This window comes from Petromyzon marinus, chromosome 19, assembly GCF_048934315.1.
Source record: "Petromyzon marinus isolate PM22_M1 ecotype Great Lakes invasive population chromosome 19, UKy_Petmar_22M1.pri1.0, whole genome shotgun sequence".
Taxonomy (NCBI): domain Eukaryota; kingdom Metazoa; phylum Chordata; class Hyperoartia; order Petromyzontiformes; family Petromyzontidae; genus Petromyzon; species Petromyzon marinus.
The window spans coordinates 3,167,298-3,187,558 of NC_133685.1; the positions used below are offsets into that span (position 1 = coordinate 3,167,298).

The 20,261-nt window shown below is 56.4% G+C and overlaps 1 pseudogene; it reads left to right on the top strand.

The window, feature by feature from the left end:
* Positions 1-20,261, top strand: part of LOC116943791 (contactin-associated protein-like 2) — a 168,393-nt pseudogene that overhangs the window by 137,554 nt on the left and 10,578 nt on the right.

Genomic DNA, 20,261 nt, shown 5'->3' on the forward strand with positions numbered 1-20,261 from the left:
GTAGCTACTACACATGTAGTATGTAGTAGCTACTGCACATGTAGTATGTAGTAGCTACTGCACATGTAGTATGTAGTAGCTACTGCACATGTAGTATGTAGTAGCTACTGCACATGTAGTATGTAGTAGCTACTACACATGTAGTATGTAGTAGCTACTACACATGTAGTATGTAGTAGCTACTACACATGTAGTATGTAGTAGCTACTACACATGTAGTATGTAGTAGCTACTGCACATGTAGTATGTAGTAGCTACTGCACATGTGGTATGTAGTAGCTACTGCACATGTAGTCTGTAGGAGCTACTGCACATGTAGTATGTAGTAGCTACATGTGTAGTAGCTGCATGTGTAGTAGCTACACGTGTAGTAGCTACATGTGTAGTAGCTGCATGTGTAGTAGCTACACGTGTAGTAGCTACACGTGTAGTAGCTACGGGCCCCGCACTTTCAAGGGCCCCGCACTAAATACTTTCAAGCTATCAATTCCGGTTCAATGATTCTGCACTTGCTCTATTACTATAGTACTATACCGCCTTCTACTTTTACGAACGACTGTGTGTTTAAGGTTAGCGATTTGTCGTATTATCTGGCTGTATTTGCCAACGAATGCATTCAATTACTTTACTATGCTTGTAAAAAATGCCTTATAATATTGACGTTTTTAAAAAAAATTTCGGGCCTCTTTATAACATATGCTACAGGCCCCGCACTAGCTTAATCTGGCACTGGTTGAGGGGTGGGGGCAACTGGGAGAGGGGGTAACACTGCACTTGCCCCAACATACGGAGGAGGCTACACGGTGGGGTGGACCCCTTTTGTCTTCGGTGTGCAGAGGTGGGCGCGTTCTTCGAGATGGGCACCCAGGTGCGCTACTCCTTCCCGGAGCCCGGCCTCGCCGCAGACCCCCTGGGGTGGCATCAGCCGCAGCAGCCGCCCCCTCCCCTGTCCGGCGGGGAACTGCCGGGGGAGCCGGGCGAGGGGAGCTGGCCCGGAGCGGGGCTCGGCGTGGAGCCGGGGGACCGCGTGCGCTTTGGGTTCAGCACGACGCACGCGCCCGCCGTGCTCCTCCACGTGAGCTCGTCCGCCCCCGACGAGTTCCTCGCCGTTCTCCTGCATCGCGACGGTGAGGGCTCCGCTCCGCCTCGCCCGTCGAGGGTCGGGAGCGTTGGTTTACGCGCCTCTCTGTGCGCGTGTCGCAGCGGAGCGGTAAGCGCCGCGCGACAAACCCCGGCGCCCCGAGTTCGATTCCCGCTCACGCCCACAAACACCGGTCGCGATTATCTGAACCGGTCCTGGGCTTCAGCCTAGGTCGACTCGGCTTCAAATTAGTACCTGGTTGCGGTGTGTAGCAAACATCGCCACTGGCGAGACAAAGGCGGCCGGGCGTGGTGCTGGCCACCCACCCCCTCGTGCGCCGTGCCGGCCTTCACAGGTGCTCGCTGACGGCACGTGGCCCAGCCGCCTGTTAGAGGCTACTCGATGGGCGGCGGGGAAGGGGATCTTTGCCTTTGCGTGACGGCCCTGCGTCAGGGAGCTTACACGTGCGTCTGGGTTTCGGGACCACCGAGGAGTCAACGACCTCCGTGGCGGTGGACGTGCGCAACCTGGCCAACGGGCAGCCCCACCTCCTCAACGTGACGCGCCTCGGAGCCGACCTCTACGTGCAGGTAACGCGCACGGCCGGGAGGACGCGCACACACCCGCTCACCTACCCACCCACCCGCTCACCTACCCACCCACCCGCTCACCTACCCACCCACCCAGCCAACACACCCACCCACCAACCCGCCCGCCCGCCCGCTCGCCCACCGACCAACCTGCCCACCCACCCACCAACCAACCCAGCCGCTCGCCAACCCTCCAACCCGCCCACGCTGAGAGAGTTATCACACCGAAAGAAACAGGATGTACGCACGCGCGGATCACAGAGGTCGACACCGGCCACTGACGAGAGCGAGCAAAGCTCGCGGGCAGGACGCGCCGTGGCCGCAAGGAACGGCGGCCGATGGTCGAGACTGGCGATGGAACGGCAGCCAAAGGAAGGGGAGGGGGGGGTGGGGGAAACGATGCATCAGAGCACGTGGGTTATTTTTTATTAGATTTTTGGGTGAACGTGGATTTGCAACAGCTCTTGTGTATGGTGGGTGGAAGTGGGGGGGGGGGGTGGTGGCGCAGGTGTTGATGGGTGGTGTTGATAGGAGCGGGGATAATTAATGCGGTTTTTTTGAGAAATGCCAATTAGAGTCGTGTTACTCGTCACGTGTGACTCGGTGCGGATCCCAAAGAAGACGCGCGGGAGGACGGCACCACGTGGCCTCTGTGTTGTGCCGGGGCCTGTGTTTCGCTTTATAGCGTTGTGGCCGCCTGAATTGTGGCCGGCTGGGTTGTGGCCTGAAAAACGGTGTTGTAGCGACAGCTGTGTTATGACCGGTCCGTGTTGTCGATGAACTGTGTTGTGGCGGGAGGGTGCAGAGCTGTGTGTGTTGTGGTTAGCTGTGTGTGTTGTGGCTAGCTGTGTGTGTTGTGGTTAGCTGTGTGTGTTGTGGTTAGCTGTGTGTGTTGTGGCTGCCTGTGTGTATTGTGGTTAGCTGTGTGTGTTGTGGCTACTTGTGTGTGTTGTGGCTAGCTGTGTGTGTTGTGGCTAGCTGTGTGTGTTGTGGCTAGCTGTGTGTGTTGTGGCTAGCTGTGTGTGTGTTGTGGCTAGCTGTGTGTGTTGTGGTTAGCTGTGTGTGTTGTGGCTGGCTGTGTGTGTTGTGGCTAGCTGTGTGTGTTGTGGCTGGCTGTGTGTGTTGTGGCTAGCTGTGTGTGTTGTGGCTGGCTGTGTGTGTTGTGGCTAGCTGTGTGTGTTGTGGCTAGCTGTGTGTGTTGTGGCTGGCTGTGTGTGTTGTGGCTAGCTGTGTGTGTTGTGGCTAACTGTGTGTGTTGTGGTTAGCTGTGTGTATTGTGGATATCTGTGTGTGTTGTGGCTAGCTGTGTGTGTTGTGGTTAGCTGTGTGTGTTGTGGCTAGCTGTGTGTGTTGTGGTTAGCTGTGTGTGTTGTGGCTAGCTGTGTGTGTTGTGGCTAGCTGTGTGTGTTGTGGATGGCTGTGTGTGTTGTGGCTGGATGTGTGTGTTGTGGCTGACTGTGTGTGTTGTGGCTGGCTGTGTGTGTTGTGGCTAGCTGTGTGTGTTGTGGCTAGAGGCGGTGTAGCGGCTAGAGCCCTGCGCTACGAACCTGGCGGCCCGAGTTGGATTCCCGCTCAAGGCCAACATCGGTGACGATGATATGAACCAGTTTTTTTTTTTACCTCCACTAGGTCGACTCAGCCTCAAATGAGTACCTGTTTGCGGTGTGTAAACATCGCCACTGGGGAAACAAAGGCGGCCGGGTGTGGTTCTGGCCGCCCACTCCCTCGTGTGCTGTGTCGACCTTCACAGGTGCTACTCGCTAACAGCACTTGCCCCAGCAGTCTGTTAAGGCTGTACCGGGGATCTTTGTCTTTGTCTCTGTTGGGGCTATTGCCGTGTTGTGGCCGCTGTGTGATGCTGTTGCTGCTGCTGTGGTGCGTGCGGGATATGTCCTGGCTCTGATTTGGGACCGCACCACGCGAGCTGCGAGCTCGCCAAGATGGGGGGAGGACGGGAGGGGAGATGGAGTTTGTGGGGGGGAGGAGGAGGAGGGGGGGATGGAGTTTGTGGGGGGGAGGAGGAGGGGGATGGAGTTTGGGGGGGAGAGTGGGGGGTGTGATGCAGCCGTTGTTCTGGCAGCGATGACATGCGCAAAGAAGACATTGGTCACTTCTGCGGGCGCGCGCACTCGCCACTCACCGCTCACCACTCACCACTCGCCACTCACCACTCGCCACTCGCCACTCATCACTCACCACTCACCGCTCGCCACTCACCGCTCACCACTCACCACTCGCCACTCACCACTCACCACTCACCGCTCGCCACTCACCGCTCACCACTCACCACTCACCTCTCGCCACTCACCACTCGCAGCTCACCACTCACCACTTGCCACTCACCACTCGCCACTCGCCGCTCGCCACTCGCCACTCACCACTCACCACGCGCCACTCGCCACTCACCGCTCACCATTCACCGCTCACCACTCGCCACTCACCGCTCACCACTCGCCACTCATCGCTCACCACTCGCCGCTCACCACTCGCCACTCACCACTCGCCGCTCGCCACTCGCCACACACCGATCGCCGCTCACCGCTCGCCACTCACCACTCACCGCCTCCGCGATCTGCGCGACACCCGCCTCTGCTCAAGGTCCCCGCCGCCCCTGAGGTCGCTCCTCCTTGGCAGCTGCCCCCAACTGTGTGGGACTCCCTCGCAGTCCGCCCTGCAGAGGCGCTGATCCTGTGGGCGCCCGCCAACGACGACACGGGCCGGTGGAATCAGCCGCGTGTGCGGGAGCTCTCGTTCTCATCGTTACCGGCCAAGTCTCAGGTTTATATAGTTTAGCCAGGTGGGAGCCCACGAGGCCAGGGCAGAGCCTCCGAGTGACCCCCGAGGCATCGGTCTGCCGACGGAGGGTGACGGTTTGCCACGGAGAATCCTCAAATGTAATTTCGGAGCCTGGCGATAGTTTTTTTTTAGTTTCACCCCCGTGACACTGCCGCGCACAACGGCCTGCTCTTATTCGGGCAACCGCGCCAGACTTTGAACGTCCGCCGTGAAGCAGAGTGGCACTCGTCACCGGTCGACACACCCGCAAGTGTTAACCAGGGCGGCCGCGCGGGGTTCGAGCCGCGAACCCGCTGTGACAAGCCGCGACGCGCGCTACGGCTGGGTCGTGTCGCCCCCCCCCCCTTCCTCCTCACCTCCTCCCTCCTCCCCTCCTCCTTAATGTTCTCGCGTCAGCCAATTTACGTCGTTGGGGCTTCTTTAGAAGGGCCGCTCGCATTTCGAGACGCTTTTATATGTTGTTGTTGTTGGGCGAGCGCAGATTGGATCACGTCGCGAAGGCTGCGCCGTGGCAGTGTCTGGATAAACGCGGCTCGTTTGTCAGCGTCCTCCGCGTCCTGCCTCTCGGAGACCCCCTCCCCCCCTCCCCCCCCTGAGCCCCCCCTCCCCCCCCCTGAGCCCCCCCTCCCCCCCCCCCGATTAGCACGGTTGGCTACGTACGGTGCGAAAGAAGTTCGACGTACATTCATACACAGTCGTGCGCCGCCCTTTCGTTTACAAAAAAATGTTTTTTTCCCCCTTAAAGGCTCTCGCTCTCTCTCTCTCTACCCTGCTTTGTTCACCCTGCCACGGTCCTGACGTCGATTCCTCCACCCTCATTCCGCCCGGCAATCCGCTTGCTCCGAGGTTTTATTCATACTTTCGCCGCGTTTGTCAAATAGCTGCAGACGGAGTGTGCTAGAGAGACCGGGGGGGGGGGGGGGGATTGCAATCGAGGCCAATGCGAAAAAGGGAGCTCAGGATGATGAGAGAGAACGCGCGAACGATTATTATTTAGAGCGGTGCATTGTGTATTTATACGAAACACTTAGACTGTTTTTATTTAAATTTTACCAGGTAAGGCCCCACTGAGCTGTGTAGCTCTCTTTCAGGGCTGGCCACAAATGATAGCTCAACGAAGTGGCTTATCACGTGGACGTTTATAGCAGCCAAATAGTCTTTTAGATGCATGTTTCTCAATGTGAAAACCGGAGGACCTGGAGAAAAATCCACGTGACCACGGGGAGAGAGAGAGAGAAAACACACACTCCAAATATACAGGAGGCGTCAGGGTCGGGATCGAACCCACGACCTCCTGTATACCAGGCGACGGAGTTAACATTTCTTAGCCACCGTGGCACCCCTTACGCCTCACCGAGTCTCACGGAACATTTTCAGGAGGGTCCTGACAAAAGTTTTTTGCGGGAAGGAGGGCAACGCTGCTACTGCTGTTGCTGGTGATGTTGCTGCTGCTGCTGATGATGCTGCTCCTTCTGACAACCCAAAAGTTGTACAGCAAACTAGCGTAGATAGAGAGGACCCTCGTCTGTAAGATCGACAGTTTCGCCAGCATCGATTGAGGCGTCCCTGACCCCTACCGATGAGACACTTGCGCGTCAAAACCGGTCCGGAGTTCGCTCGTTTTGAATCAACGGCGCTGAGATGACGCGCTCCCAGAAGGCCGTGCGGCTCATGGGATGAGTGGCCAGACGGATCGATGGAGGGGAATGGAGGAGGAGACGCTGCCTGCTCACGCGTCACGTCGTCGTCGTCTTCTTCTGCAACCATCGACGCCAATGATCATTTAATAGTCATCCAGCAGTGGATTTATCAAGACCCGGTGACGGTGACGATGCTGCGGGTTCCGTGGGGCGCTCTCCACCGTTAAGCGAAACGCCGTTGGGTGATTCCGTGGCATTTGCGCAGAGTCATTAGGAGAGAGCGCTGCATTAAACACACTTCATTTGCGCTCATCACGCTCCGCTGCTGCCCGCTCCCCACACCGACACCCGACATTCCCATTGTGTCTCGTCTCAGGCACGCCGAGAGTTGAAGGCGAACTCGTGAGCTGCTTCTGACCCGTCAGAATGTTTACGTTAAACGAACCGCCGTGGCGTCACCACAGCGGCGGCAGCAGCGGCGGCAGCATCACCACCACCAAAGGGGTTCATTGTGGAGGGGCAAACGCTTTGGTGGTCGTGGTGGTGTCGTTATTGTGCTTTGACGATGCGTTGCGATGATGGTGGTGTCGACTGGAAAGACGCTGCTGACGGAGGCATGGAGGGAGTTGAGGGGACGGGGCAAAGAGAGGCCACCAAAGAGGCCACCAGCTCGGCCACCAGCTCGGCCACCAGCTCCTGGCAGGCTTCGAAGCCCTCGCGTGGGAGTGTGGTGGTGATGCGAGCCGGGTGTGGAGGAGAGCGAAGTGAAGTTGAGCTTGAGCAATGGAAGCCCCCCCCCCCTTCTCAAGGAGATAATTTACCTGAACATTATTGTAATTGTACTTATTATGCGCTAGAGAGTGGCACAGCTGGTAGCTGTGCTGTTCCTGGCCGTGTTTAGCGGCAGTGGAGAGTGGTATCTGAAATGCTGCGAGGCTCCCCTCCCTCCCCTCCCTCCCCTCCCTCTCCTCCCTCTCCTCCCTCTCTTCCCTCCCCTCCCTCTCCTCCCTCCCCTCCCTCTCCTCCCTCCCCTCCCTCTCCTCCCTCCCCTCCTCCCTCCCCTCCCTCCCCTCCCTCTCCTCCCTCCCCTCCCTCCCCTCCCTCCCCTCCCTCTCCTCCCTCCCCTCCCTCTCCTCCCTCCCCTCCCTCTCCTCCCTCCCCTCCCTCTCCTCCCTCTCCTCCCTCCCCTCCCTCTCCTCCCTCCCCTCCCTCCCCTCTCCTCCCTCTCCTCCCCTCCCTCCCCTCCCCTCCCTCTCCTCCCTCCCCTCCCTCTCCTCCCTCCCCTCCCTCTCCTCCCTCCCTCTCCTCCCCTCCCTCTCCTCCCTCCCCTCCCTCTCCTCCCCTCCCTCTCCTCCCTCCCCTCCCTCTCCTCCCTCCCCTCCCTCTCCTCCCTCCCCTCCCTCTCCTCCCTCCCCTCTCCTCCCTCTCCTCCCCTCCCTCCCCTCCCTCTCCTCCCTCCCCTCCCTCTCCTCCCTCCCCTCCCTCTCCTCCCTCCCCTCCCTCTCCTCCCTCCCCTTCCTCTCCTCCCTCCCCTTCCTCTCCTCCCTCCCCTTCCTCTCCTCCCCGCCCTCCCCTCCCCGCCCTCCCCGCCCCTCCCCGCCCCGCCCTCCTCCCCATCCCCTCCCTCCTCCCCATCCCCTCCCTCACTCCCCGCCCTCCTCTCTCACCTCCCTCTCTCCCTTCATCAACCCACGTGAATGAACCGTGCTGAACACTTTTTGTTCATGAGTTTTACGCAGTCGTGGGGGGGGGGGGGGCTGCTATGATGCCGCCGCTGCTGCTGCTGCGTCTTATAATCTCATTCGAGTAAACATGCCGGTAAATCTTCTTTGGTTCTTTCGGTGAAGTCACGTAGCATGAGAATAAAATAATAAATTGATAAAATAAAATAACGCAATAAAATTCTCACGACGTTTCGGCCACAACACAAGCGGCCTTCATCAGGTGAAGGGACGAGACTGTCTGGAGGACAGCGCTGGAGCGAACCTCCAGCGGTAAAGTTGTTCAGCATTGGGGTGGCGTTTGGCGGAGAGCACGGAGGAAACCCATGCGGAACAGGGGTGGAGAGGAAACATAGAAACCCCAGTGGGGATTTGAACCCAGGGCTTCGTGGCTGTGAGACGTGAGTAGGCACCACTACTCGACGGGCTGTCAATTAGGTTGAAAAAACACGTAAATATTAAAGCACACATTTTTTACTTGCACAGGAAAGTAATTGTATTTTTTAATTCGCCATACAGCCAGCCAGATAATACGACAAACCTTAAACGCCCAGTCGTCCGTAAAAGTAGAAGGCGGGGTAGTACTATAGTAATAGAGCAAGTGCAGAATCACTGAACCGGAATTGATAGCTTGAAAGCATTTAGCGCGGGGCCCTTGAAAGTGTGGGGCTCGTAGTATGTGTAGCTGCTACATATGTACATATGTAGCAGCTACACACGCAGCTGCTACTTGTGCCACTAGGATAATCCAGCACTGACCCGTGGAGCCCCGTTGTGGTGAAATTCGTTTAATGTTCCATTTCTTAATCTTCTTCTTCTTCTCGTCGTCGATGATGAGGATGCTGCTGCTGTTGTGTCGCGAGACGTGCACGTGCCCTTGGAGAGCGACGTTGAGCAGAATGGGACTCGTGTTTTAACATTGTGATGCATTTCACACGCGCGGGCGCGCGCGTGCACGTGGTGGCAGGGAGCCCCCAGACGCCTCGGGCAGTCAACCCGTGCGCGCGTGCGCGTGTGTTGATCTTCTTTCGCACCGTACGTAGCTAACCGCGCTCAGACCACACGGCACGCTGGCTCTGTCCCGTCACCTCCTTGCCAGCGAGCCCTGGCGCTTGATGGGAAAGTGTCGAAAGAAAAGTTCATCATTGAATGTGGAGGAACCTCACTCGGATGTGGTTTGTGTTTGTTGGTCACTCGGACGCGGCTGTGTGGTCACGTAGGACAACACTGCTCGTGTGTAGTCTGTGTACTCTGTGTGTACTCTGTGTACTGTGTGTACTCTGTGTGTACTCTGTGTGTATTGTGAGTGTACTCTGTGTATTGTGAGTGTACTCTGTGTGTGTACTCTGTGTGTGTTCTCTGTATGTGTACTCTGTATGTGTACTGTGTGTATTGTGTGTGTACTATGTTTGTGTACTCGATGTGCGTACTGCGTATGTGTACTCTGTGTGTGTACTTTGTGTGTGAACTGTGTGTGTACTCTGCGTGTGTACTGTGTGTGTACTGTGTGTTGCACACGTACTGTGTGTGTACACTGTGTACACTACTCGCCAGGCAGCTGTCTCCTCGTGCGGTTTCGCTTTGCGCGGTTCTATTTTTTGTCTTTTCAAAACGCATCTACCACTTTTGACTGCTTGTGTTGTGGTCATTGCAAACATGATGCCTTGAATAAAGGTGTCAGTTTTTGTGCCAGTTAAAAGGGTAAAACCTATTCCTGCATCTACCACTCCCGCACAAAGCCAGGCAAACCTGGACTGCCCCAACAGTCTGCTAAGTAAGACTACACGGGGGAGAGTGGTGGGGGGGGGGATCTTTGATCTTTGTCTCTTCTGTGTGTACGCGTGCGTGCGTGCGTGTGTCCAAGTTGGACCACTACCCTGCGGTGAGACACGTCCTGGCCGTCGTCGCGCCGATCCAGATGACCTCTCCCCGCGAGCTCTACCTCGGGCGCGTCCAAGGTGAGTCGGCAGATCGTGGCCCGGGTCGTCACCCACATGGGCCCACGTCGCCTCCCTCCTCTTGCGCTTGCGGGGAGGAGGGAGGGGAGCCCCTAGGGACCCCCCAGAGACCCCCCCAGAGACCCCCCCCCCCGCCACCTCCACCCCCAGGGAGAGATCACTTTGGCCACCAACTCTCGGGCTTGCTGGCCAAACGTCTTGGGAGTGTCGCCCCAAGGCGTTGGGAAGCCTCGTGAATGAATGTGTTTGTTGTTTATTGTTGTTGTTGTTTACCCACACTTTACCCCACCGAGCACCATCTGCCGGTAGACGAACCAGAACTGCCGCTTGCGGAGAGAAGGCGGCGGGCGCGGTGTGGGGTGGGTGGGGGTTGGTGGGGGGGGTGGGGTGGGGGCGGGGTGGGGGCGGGTCCGGGTGGGGGGGTGCGGGTGGGGTGGATGTTTGGGGTGGATGGGGGGGGTTGGTGGGTGGGGGCGGGTGGGATTGGTGGGGGGGGGGATAATTGAAGAATCTCGCACCGTTGGCTTCATCGCCTGCCACGCGGGGAGATTGAATCGACCACGTGGGGTCGCGGGTTACGGAGTGCGCCCGTCTATGGCAGCAGCAACAACAACAACACCACGGCAAGTTATTCAGCGGGCAGGGCGGTGCGGGCACGGTGGTTGACACTCGCTGACCCCCCCAGCCACCCATCCCAGACACGTGTGAAGAAAGAGCTTCATAGCTCATCGGATTCCTCCTCCGGTCTAAATAAAGATTCTGATTCTGTGGTGACACTCGCACCGCGCAGCGAGAAGGGTGCCTGTGTTCGACTCGTGACACGGGTGCCTCTCTGTGTGGAGTTTGTGCGTTCTCTCTCTCTGTCTCCACCTCCTGCTCTGCGTGGGCTTCCTCCTGGCTCTCCGATTACCTCCCCATAGCTAAACAGAAACAAACCACACACACATCCACAGTGCTATAAATATAAAACAGAAAGTGCCTGCAAATCACTCGATTGGGATCACGCACAGCAGCGGCAGCAGCAGCAGCCGCATCATCATCGACCCCCTTGCTGCGAAAAAACACTTGGCAGGACCCTCCCGGCAAAGAGACCTGAGTCTCCCGGGAGGATCCAAAACAAGGTCCAGCGCGCGTGAACCGCGACACCACGAGTGCAATTATCGCGTCTGCGGATCTTGTCACGAGTGTTGCGGTGTCTCCAGTTTAACAAGGAGCAGTAGTAGTCGGCTTTCGCAGGCCAATGTTAAATGACGAATGTTGTGCCGTTGAACCCGCCACCACCCGACACAGCTAACTAGTAAGGGGTTCAATCTTGATTTGAAGCTTTCCTGACTGCAGGAATCCATACTCTTTGGATCTTTCGGTAAAGTCACGTGGGTAGAAATAAAATAAAACAAATCACGACGTTTCGATCGCCTGATGACGACCGCTTGTGTTGCGATCGAAACGTCGTACTTTGTTTTATTTTATTTCTAACTACGTGACTTTACCAAAAGAACCAATGAGTATAGTGAGGTGTTTTGTCGCTTAAACAAAACGTGGCTAATTTTGCTCCTGGTACAGCGCACAGCGGGTGTGTTGGGAGAGTAAACCCACTGAAACATTTACAGGTCGATCACCGTGACGTTTCGCCGGTACTTAAAACAGGCCGGCGTCGTCAGGCGGACTTCCACAGAGTGGTGAAGAAATCCTCCCCCCTGTTTCCGTCTCGAATGAAGAGGGATGCAAAAAAAAATCTCTGCGCGATCCGACCCAACAAAGAGAGAGAGAGCCTCTCGCGGTGTCTCGCGATCAGCGACAAACACTCGGCAGGAAATTCTGCGCGGCGATCCGCCGGCGATGTTCGCCCGCACGCCTCCTCGGCGCGGCATTTCGGGGTCGCCCGACGTTTCACCGCAGGAGCCTTCATCAGACGCGTCGATAAAAGCGCCGCAACAAAAACAATCGGAAGCCCGAAAGTAAAAGATCGGAGAACTAATCTGAGGGCTTCGGCGTGACGCGGCGGGTAAGAAGTGCTCAATATCAGTATCGTCCCCTCCCCTCCACTCCTCCCCTCCACTCCACTCCCCTCCACTCCTCCTCCACTCCTCCACCCCTCTACTCCTCCTCCACTCCTCCACCCCTCCTCCACTCCTCCCCTCCACTCCTCCTCCCCTCCACTCCTCCACTCCACTCCTCCCCCCAATCCTACACTCCTCCCTTCCACTTCTCCTCCTCCCCTCCTCCCCTCCTCCTCCCCTCCACTCCTCCTCCACTCCACCTCCCTTCCACTCCCCTCCACTCCTCCTCCCCTCCACTCCTCCCCTCCACTCCTCCATCTGGCCATGCCACGACCGAGATGTCTCCCCGAGCCCCCTCTCACATCGACAAGATCACAAATTGGTCTCGCAGGGGCTGTTAGGTTCGGGGCTCTTAACGCCCTCATTTAGAGTTGAACATGGCTCGTTGTGGGACGGTAGAGTGTGTGGGGGGTGGGGGGGGAGTGTGGGGAGGAGTGGAGAGAGAGAGGAGGGAGGAGAGGGAGCAACTGTGGAGTGTGTGAGTGGTGAGTGGCATGTGTTGCTGAGAGAGCAGTGCGGAGAAGAGTGGAGCGCGTAAATTGATGTGTGATATCTCCCCCCCCCCTCCTCTCTCACTTTCGCACTCTCTCAAACATTATCTCCATCGCCCTTCTCTTTCTCTCGCCCGGGCGTGGAAGCGTTCTGTTAATTAGCGACGGACAATTAAACGGCCCTTGAAATCATGTTTGTTTTTGTGTTCTGGGGGAAATGAAAATTGCTGCTTGGATCCCGCGGTTAGATGAGAGAGAGAGAGATGTGGGCTTCGGCCCAAGCACTCGGCAGGAGAACGAGAGCGTTGAGGAGAGAGACGAGAGCGCCGCGAATGTCTTACACACACGGGCTGTACAATTGTACCACGATGCCAGGGGTTCTTCTTTCTTTTCGCGCTAATCGTTTGTCGGAGTTGTTTTTTTTTACACCAGAAGACTCATCAGCATCCTTGGCCACTCGCGCAAATCTCATGCCCATTAGAGACATGCACAGTATTTTATACACACACACACACACTTCCTCTCCCACCACCCCCGTGTAAGCCTTTAGTAGTTCTGTTTGGGGGAAATTGCCAACAGCGAGTAGCCGCCACTTATGAAGGCCGCCATGGCACACGATGGCGGGGTGGGTGCCGATGTTTGCGCACAGTGTAAAGGGGACCTATTTGAGGCCGAGTCGACCTAGGGGAAGACCCGCGACCGATTCGGATAATCGCCACCCATGATAGGCGTGGGTGGGAATCGAAATCAGATGGCCGGATGAGTAGCGGAGTGCGCTAACCGCTGTGCCACCGCTCCCCCGGTCACCTACACGCGCGTAGGCACACGTGCACTCATCCAAACCATTTATCAAATGTTTACTAAAAGAGCACATTTCATTTGCCTTAGCTTCACTTTTAGAACGGCATAATTATCCCTAAATACACTGTCATCGGTGGCAATTAGTGTCTCAAGTGGAACCTGGCCTGGCCTGCCTGTAGGTCCTCTCAGCCTACAATTCCGAGGGCCCTGCTGCGGTGTGACAAGCCGCTGGCTTCGCCGCCACCACTACCCCCCCCCCCCCCGTGTGCCGTGCCGGCCTTAATAGGCGCTCGCTAACACCCCTTTCCCCAACAGTCTGTGTTAATGAAAGGCTACACGGGGGGGATCTTTGTTCCCTTTTGTGTTTTTCCGCACGCAATTGAAGTCGAGACAGAGGCTGAGCGTCGTGCTGGCCACATCGCCCTCTCTCGGTGTGCGCCGTGCGGCGCCTTCAAGAGGCGCTCGCCGACACCGCTTGTCCCCCCAGCGGGTCCGCACGGCCTGAAGGCCGCACCACATAGCACCACATAGCGCCACATAGCGCTACATCGCACCACATAGCGCCACATAGCACCACATAGCGCCACATAGCACCACATAGCATCGCATCGCACCGCATAGCGCCGCATAGCGCCACATCGCACCACATAGCACCACATCACGCCGCGCAGTCGGCGATGGGAGACGTCGGCGCACGGCTGAGCGACGCTCTTGCGAGGGAAGCAAATTGAACGCGCGCGTGCGCGGGGCTTGAGCTCTGCGTACAACATTACCCTGGCCGCTGGCAGAGCCGAGTCGGTGTCACGTGGCCAGTCGTAGATACTGCTCGTGGGTGTGCCGGGTGGCACCGAGGGCAGCCCCTGCTGAAGCGAGGGCCCCAGCGAGTCGCTCTTTGACCCTGACGGCGGACAGCTCATTGCTCTAGCGCGGCGTCCTTCTGAGCCTGGCGTGGAATTCGCGCGCCGAGATTGTTTTTTTCTCTCCGAGCGCACCCTGTCGGTGTTTTTGTTGTGTGTGGAAGTTGTCGAGGATCCACCTCCTGGGTGTTTCCGTGTCCTCTCCCACACGTTCACCGACGCTGCGGTCGCTGCGGTGGTGGTGGTGGTCTGATCGCTCAGATGATGAGAGCTTTGGTGAGCCTGGAGTCATGCGAGCCGGATCGTCGCGGTGGTTGCGGTGGTTGTGGCGGTGGCGGTGGTGGTGGCAATGGTTGTGGTGGTGGTGGCGGTGGTGCTGCCACCGAGTCGTTTTGTTCACGGCTAGATTTCCGATGGGGGCCACCAGCCCCCAAATGAAAGTCGTCCCCATGCACAAGTGAGCGTTGGGCGACTGTCTTCTTTCAATTTGTCTGCCCGTCCGTTCATCCGTCTGTTTGTCTACGTATCTGTTGATTTGACGATCCGTCCATCGTACTGGACATCGGTGAAAAAGAGCTTTATAGCTCATAGGATTCCTCCAGTATAAATACATATTCTGATTCGTATGTCTATCTGTCCGTCCGTCCATCCGTCTGTTCGTCTGTCCATCTATTCGTCCATCCATCCATCGGTTCATCTGTCCATCTAACCTTCCATCCATCCGTACGTCTGTCCGTTCATCTGTCCATCTAACCTTCTATCCATCCATCCGTCCGTCCGTTCATCTGTCCATATAACCTTCCATCCATCCGTCCGTCTGTCCGTTCATCTGTCCATATAACCTTCCATCCATCCATCCATCCGTCTGTCCGTTCATCTGTCCATATAACCTTCCATTCATCCATCCATCCGTCTGTCCGTTCATCTGTCCATATAACCTTCCATCCATCCGTCCGTCTGTCCGTTCATCTGTCCGTTCATCTGTCCGTTCATCCGTCTATCCGTCCGTCTGTCCGTTCATCTGTCCGTTCATCCGTCTATCCGTCCGTCTGTCCGTTCATCTGTCCGTTCATCCGTCTATCCGTCCGTCTGTCCGTTTATCTGTCCGTTCATCCGTCTGTCTGTCCGTTCATCTGTCCGTTCATCCGTCTATCCGTCCGTCTGTCCGTTCATCTGCCCGTTCATCCGTCTATCCGTCCGTCTGTCCGTTCATCTGTCCGTTCATCCGTCTATCCGTCCGTCTGTCCGTTCATCTGTCCATATAACCTTCCATCCATCCATCCGTCCGTCCGTTCATCTGTCCATATAACCTTCCATCCATCCGTCCGTCTGTCCGTTCATCTGTCCGTTCATCTGTCCGTTCATCTGTCCGTTCATCTGTCCGTTCATCTGTCCGTTCATCCGTCTATCCGTCCGTCTGCGTGCCGCCAGACTCCGGCGACGTGGACGCGGAGGTGCTGCGCGCGAACGCGCCGGGGTTCAGCGGGTGCCTGTCGCGCGTCGAGTTCAACGGCGCGGCGCCGCTCAAGGCGGCCCTGCGCGCCACCCCGCCGCCCTGGGTCACCGTGAGGGGGCGCCTCCTGCAGTCGGGCTGCGGCGCCGTGCCCCTCACCGTGCCGCCGGCCTCCAGCAGCACCCAGCCGTGGGCGCACGGCCTCGGTGAGTCGGCGGGAGGCTCGCGGCGTCGAGCTGCCGGTGAACGAAGCGCGGCGGGGGATTCCATTGGGAGGCAGAAAGGGGAACGCGTGGCTCGTTGGAGAGGATATCAAAGCGACCACTTAACTATATTTTTTTATTTGACCAGGTAAGGAAGGCGCGCGAAGCTGTACGGAGCTCTTTTTCAGAAGCGACCTGGCCATCACAAATTAGAGCTCTCCACGAAGTGCGGCTTATCATCACCGCGTGGCAATTTCGAGCGGCCGAATACTCGGAACGCGTTAAGTCGATTCTGAATGCAGAGGGGGGAAACCGGAGGACCCGGAGAAAAATCCACGCGACCACGGGGCAGAGACACCGCAAACTCCCAAATATACAGCAGCAGCAGGCGTCACGGTCGGAGGAGTGCGTGATGTGAATTCAGTTTCACGCAAGACGCACGGATTTGTAAAAAAAAAAACCACAGCCGTAATTTTGATTTAAAGCTTTCGTGACTGCAGGGATTCATATTCTTGGTTCTTTCGGTAAAGTTACGTGACTTGACCGAAATGACCAAGAATACACAGCCGTAATGTTAAGAAACCATTCAGCACTTTCTGACGAAGTGCAATGCAGTCCCCTCTTTTACGCATTTGTTATTATTATAATTACAGTATTTTGTTTGGTTTAACACGTAGGCTTTCTCGACCAATATCAGCCATAAATATTTACGTGATCGAACCCAAAAAAAACCTATCATGGAATATTATTGTTACGAGTTACGTTTTCATAATGTGCAGCAGACCCAACGGAGGGCTTCAGAGCGCCGTCCAGAAAAGGAAAGGGAAACAGAACATCTCGAGTTTATGGGGCATATCCGAGGAAGTAAGAATGTTTTTTGTTTCTTTCGAAATGGGAGAATCTCAGCGGCCAGGCCCCAGGTTCTTCAGGCAGCGAGAGAGAGAGACAGAGAGCGCCCCAAGTCTGAGGCCCCCAGATATCCCGAGCTCCGAAATGACACTTCGGCATTATTGGGTGAACGCGCTGTGAATCCAGCTTGCAATTCGATTCGGAAATCGCCTACGGTATATTGTGTTTGGTTGTTTTTGTTGCTGGTTGCCTTGTTCGCACCGTGCCGCGTTGCTAAATGTCATGTGTGTATGAGTGTGTGTCTGAGTGTGTGTCTGAGTGTGTTGGGCACCCACCCCCTCGTGTGCCATGCCGGCCGTCATAGGTGCTCGCTAACAGCACTTGACCCAACAGTTTGTTAGGGCTATACGGGGGAGACTAGGCTCTGAGAAAAGCCGTCTCGGGTGTGGACCAATCAAATTCAAGGACAGTGCATATTATTATCAGAGTTGTCTCTTTTGTTTGCATTTTGACTGCTTGTGTTGTGGTTATTGCAAACATGATGCCTTGAATAAAGGTGTCAGTTTTTGTGCCAGTTAAAAGGGTAAAACCTAATACTATACGGGGGATCTTTATACTTTGATTCTGAGTGTGTGTCTGTGTGTGTGTGCAACAGGGGGGGTGGGGGGGGGCGGTCGTAAATGTAATTTACGAAGCCAGCCACCTAAGTTCGATTCCCAGTCACGACTGATATCGGTGACGAACTATATGAACTTGTCCAGGACCTCCCGTAGGTCGACTCGGTCTTAAAAAAAAGTACCTGGCGCGGTGCGATCGCGAAGGTCGGTGCCGACGAGACGGCCTTAATAGGTGCTCGTGAACAGCGCCTGCGCATCCTTCCATCTGCTGTTGCTGTTGCAGATGGAATCAACGGAGCGGGCGATGGGGAGCGCGTGTCGAAGGGGAACAGCACGAGATCGGCGATTATCGGGGGTGAGTCACTCACTGCACCACAGACACTTACTCACATTCATACACTCACACACTCACTCTCACAACAACAACCGCCATTCGCCACTAAGTGGCGGTGACGTCACCACGACGCTTGTGCCAGGCCATGTGCACCGTGAGGCCACGTGAAGTGTCGAACGCCCGCTGGCAAGAGGTCACTGGGCAGACCCAGGTGCCACGGGTCGACTGACTGAGATGACTGGCTGATGCACCACCTGTGCCCCCTACTGTGCCAACCTGCTGTGCTTTAGCCACCCGGCGCTCCGCTCGTTGTTGTGAGCGTCGCTCCTCCGCCCTCCGTTGTTGTTGGAGGGCGACTGCCTCCAACTGCCCAGTAGCGTCCTTCACGAGCCTCCTCCACAGAGGCCGATCTTGACACCGCTGGTACCAGTCATCGGCAAGTCCACTCAGCTCCACGTCCTCCTGTACCACATCACTCCATCTCCTCTCTAGCCCGTGCCGCGCCCGCTTAGCCCCCTCAATCCGGCCAAACAAAAGCTGCTTCGGCATGCGGTGGCTGGGCATGCGGGCTACATGACCCAGCCATCGCAGCCTTGCCTGCCGGAGGAGCTCACCGATGGGACCCTGCCCAGATCTTTCAAGGATTTGTGAGCTCCTCACACAATCCAGTCTGGTTAAACCCAGGATGGATCGTAGGCAGGCCAGCCTAAATGTTTCTAACCGGCGAAGATGTTCCATTAGGGGGGTCCACGTTTCGCAAGCGTAGAGAAGGGAGGGAATGACCGTGGCCGAGAAGACCTGAAGCTTAGTGCGGAGCGACAGACCAGGTAGCTTCCACACAGCGTTACGCAACCGATGAAAAGATATTGCCGCTCGACTGATTCGGAGTGAGACCTCTGCTGTTAAACTGGAGCCAGTCATAAGCACACTGCCCAGGTATGGGAAACTCTCCACTCTCTCCACAACTGCCCCATCACCGATTGGGAGTTGTGGGGGTGGAGTGTCCGATGGTACAAAATACCCAGGCAGGTGCTTAGTTTTGGTGGGGCTGATGGTAAGGCCCCACCTCTTAGTGGCACGCTCCAGTCTCAGCAGCAGCATCTCCAACTCCTCCTCTGACTGAGCAGCTATTACCAAATCATCAGCATACATAACGTGGTTGAGCAATAGGGAGCCATCCCTTGACCGCACCCGGGCATCGATTAGCCTCCCATTATATCTGTACCATATGGAGATTCCCCCGGTACAGCTATTGAAGGCTTCACGAACTACGTGGTCAAAATAGATGTTGAATAATGTGGGAGCCAGAGGACATCCCTGTCGCACCCCAAGGTGTACAAGGAATGGCTCTGACTCCCGGCCACGTAGTTTTATCCGGGCCCGCTCACCATCATGAAGGTCCTTAATGATTGTGAGCAGAGGGTCAGGTACTCCAAAAGCACGAAGAACGACCCAGAGCCCAGGCCTACTGATGGTATCATAGGCTTTGACCAGGTCAATAAAGCAGAGATGTAGGTCTTGCTGGAATTCCCTACACCTCTGCTGTAGCAGACAGACAGAAAATATGGCATCTGTGCAGGACCGCCCTTTCCTGAAACCGCATTGGGGCTCCGCAAGCCTCTCCTCAGCGTGCCTGGCAAGGCGATGTTGAATAATCCTTGCCAGGACCTTTCCCGGCACACTGAGGAGTGAGATGCCCCTGTAGTTGTTACAGTCTGTGCGGTCCCCCTTCTTAAAAAGGGGGATTACCAGGGCATCCTTGCAATCCTGCGGAACCCGTCCAGTGGTCCAGACTGTTGTTATGATGTCATATAGGGCAGTCTGTGCACAAACGCCCCCCTCCCTCAGCATTTCGCTTGGGAGATCATCTCTGCCCGCTGCCTTTCCTGGTCTCAGACTCCGGATCGCCTTCAATACTTCCTCAGCAGATGGCACCTCAGCCAGCCACTCACAGGGGGTGACTTCTTCCAATATTTGAGGCACCGCAGCCTCAGCAGGGTCATCCTCACCTTGTGCCACGATGTTTTCCTGGCTGTGGGATTTTCCCTCCCCCAGGACCTCACAGAAATGCTCAGCAAATCTGCGAACCTGTTCCTGGGGGTCGGAGATTGGATCACCGTTTTTTCCCCTAATGATGGTAATAGGTGTGGCGCTGCAGGTTACTTTTTTGATGGAGTTAAATAGAGATTTGTGATCACGGGCCACTGAGGCAGACTCCATCTCCTCAGCAACCCGCGACCACCACCCATCCTTGCAGCGCCTCACGGCTCTCCGAACCTCCGAGCGAAGGCTGCGGTAAGCCTCCTCATTCTCTGACGTGGGATTCTGTAGCCGATGACAGTGGGCCTGTCGCTTTTTCTCAACCATCCTGAACACCTCCTCTGTCAGCCAGGGTCTCTGGGGAGGTCTGGACCGCGTACCTTTGCAGCCATTGCAGCTGCATGAGTCACAGTCCTAAACCTCGCCCATTTACCCTCGACATCAGGAGGAGTCGGGGACGATGCCAATCCCAGCCGCAAGCGATGATGAAATTCTCGCTTGCAACTTTCATCAGATAATTGAGACCAGGCCACTTTATGTTGGAATGGGGTCCTGGGTGTACACCCACCACTGGAGTGGAAGAATGGCAGGCGCATCTTACAGATGACTAGTCGATGGTCAGAGGGCAGATCAGCTCCACGGTAGGTCCTGGTGTCAAGGACATGGGCTCGCATTCGCTGGTCCGTCACTATGTAGTCCAGCAGATGTTCTTGCTTGGACCCGGCATGCATCCATGATGTTGTGTGGATGCGCCGATGCCGGTACAGCGT